Below are 2909 nucleotides of genomic sequence, written 5' to 3' on the forward strand. Positions count from 1 at the left end.
ACAGTCAGTGTTTTACAATCACTGTAGGCCAGGTATCAGTTATTATCTCGCTGTTATTCCTAAGATTTAAAAATGCCAGCATCAAAGTCCACAGCAAGGATGGCAGCTGCCTGGAAAAGTCCCAGGGACAATCATCTTGCAAGTCCTAGGGAACAAATTCTTTGGTGGGGAAGGAGGGGAGGGAAAGATGGTGAATCAGATGGGTTTGGAAATTCTTAAAGAAGAAGCCAAAAGAAGGTGAACTCTAAATAATTGCAGAGCCAGCTTAGAAGCTCAGCCCCATTGGCTTTCAGCTATTTGATGGATTTCTTTTTAAAGAAGCACTGTAGCGTTACAACTCTTCATGGCACAGAGGGCAGTTTATGTAGAACAACACAGTTTTCAGCGACTCTGAGTCAAAAAAAAATTTGGAAGAATTAAGGTATGAATGTGAAGATGTTTCTAATTTATTTTTCTTGTGTTATCCTTTTTATAAAGGCGTATAGATTATAAAACCTATGTCTAAGTACTAAAACAGCTTTTTTAATAGCATAAGACAGAAATTCTGCATGATAAGAAAACATTGTCTCATATTTTGGTAGTGTTTCTTCTTTCTTAGAAATGATGCCCCTTATAGAGGGTGGCTCTCAGATCATGGAATAGGTGTGCCATTTGGTCACTGAGAAATAAGGGACACTTTGTCCTCTAGTGTGGCCCCCTGGCTCTCCTTTTGGCATGAAATGGATTCTGAGTTGGTAGGATCCAGCAGGGGTGTGGCAGTTTCCTTCTGCTCTGGTGGACTGATTCATCTATGGCCACAGAACTTTCCTTAGTTCTCCGTTTTGAGACACAGTATCCACCTACATCAAGATCGAAGTTGACAAATGCTTTTAAAATCACTGTGCCTCGTAAGGAGCCAAGCTCAGAGATGGAATAGGGAAAACTATGTGAAAGTACAAAACATCTGCCAACATTCGCAATGCAGAGGAGGGTGACCAGGCAGTTCGTTTGCTGGGCCGGCAGCCTTGAGAAATGTAAGGCAAGTGTGATGAGGAAATGTTGCAATCAAACTTAGTGGGACCACAGCTACCCTTCATGAGTGAACAGTGCTTATGCCAAGATTTGATTTGAACCACAAGAGCCAATACCTACATCTCTTTGGGGGAAAGACTGATATCTTATTGTTATGGGCTATGACATATATCATTTTCCTTCCCAACAGCCACCCAGTTTCCTTATTGAGAATTATATCCTCCTGTTGAGCATTTTCTTGACCGGAAGGCCATCCTGGCTCTGCCCCCTCTCTCTCTCTGACTCTCCCCACTATGGAGGCCAAAGGGGCCAATACATCCTTCATCTGCCTCTTGCTACAGCGAGTTTGGGCCCGGGACCTAAGCTTGACCAATCAGATGCTTGCTCTTGGGGACTGTGGATTCTGTGCATGTGACAAGAGAAAGGAGAGGAGTTTCAGAGGTTAGATGTGTCATAGTGGTGTCAATCATTGTCAAAATGATGTCATGATCACATTGTACCTGCAACAGACTGTTCCCTGGCGGTTTTGGAGACAGGTGGTTTTGGAGACAGGCAGACATGCATCCTGGGAGAAGATGGTAGAGAGTGTGTATGTATTTATGTGGCATTCAGAAAGAATTCTTTTGTTGATAAAATTATCCTGGACATTTCATTTTATATTTAAGGAAAATTACAAAACAGAAGTTGGCCATCAGTGGCACCTCTCAGAAGAAAGATTAGGACATGGTCGTCTCCAAAGTTGAGTCTTGCTTGGTATCCTCGGTGAACTATACCAATAATGTCGAGCAATGCAGGAAGATTCAGAATTGCCCAAATCCGAAGGTGGTTTGGAGGTGCTCAGCTGTATTGCCCTCATTCTTCTCTGAGGCACTGCAGGATGGGGTGGGGGTCTGTTGCCATGGTTTCTTGAGTCCCAATCCATTTGGCTCTCAACGTCGGTACGGTGTTTCCCATGGGAATCAGACTTCTGAATCCCCAACAGGACAATCCAAACTGAATTATTCTTCCAGTCGAGGTAATACATGGGACCGGCTGGGCATAGTTTTCACGCAGCTGGCCAGGCTGAGCAGTTCTGGTTTGGATGGCTGAATTAGCCTCAGAAGCACTCTGCAGGTGTTGACAATGTGGTCCTGGCCAAGAGAGTCCAACATGCGGGTCACTAAGCTCCCCCCGTTTTCCTCAGCATTAGAAGAAACGAATATTAAGGGATCTTTCCAATAACTTGCTCTAAAATTGTCAGGAGAATTTGGGACAAACGTACGAAGTTCGCTTACCCAGTAATGAATGTTTCTATGCATTATGCATAACCTAAAGAGAGACTAAAGACGAACACTTCCAGAAAGAGATAAATACATAAGAAAACTGGAAGTTACTGGCACGCCTTACCACAGACAAAGAGCAAGGCTAAAGTAGTCAGTCTCTGGGCCGCACGTCTGAGTTCCACATTTAGGGATTTTTTTTTTTTTGAAATGGAAGTTGATACCTTAAGGCTTATTTGCTCACCCTTCAATTTGGGAAGAGTTGGCAGGGAGATGAAAATGAGGTCCTGTCACAGTGTGAAGTAAGAACGATGGCACGTAGTTGAGGAAGTCAACTGGGGAAGTGGTGGGAGGTGTCTGAGAGGCCTAACCTCCTTCACTTGTTGTTCTAGAGCAGCGCTCCTCCAATTTCATGTGCATGCGTAACCTGGGGGCTTGTTCCAACACAGACTGCTGGGCTTCACCCTCAGTTTCTTCTTTAGGAGGGTCTGGACAAGGGCCTGGGAATTTGCATTTCTAACAAATTCCTATGTGAGAAGCTGATGCTGTTGGTGTAGAGACTACACTTGGAGAACCACTGATGAGAGCCCTGTGTTGGTTACAATGAGTATGAAGCAGGATAGGGAGCCTGAAGATACG

The sequence above is a fragment of the Rhinolophus ferrumequinum genome, chromosome 5 (genome assembly GCF_004115265.2).
Source record: "Rhinolophus ferrumequinum isolate MPI-CBG mRhiFer1 chromosome 5, mRhiFer1_v1.p, whole genome shotgun sequence".
NCBI classification, from domain to species: domain Eukaryota; kingdom Metazoa; phylum Chordata; class Mammalia; order Chiroptera; family Rhinolophidae; genus Rhinolophus; species Rhinolophus ferrumequinum.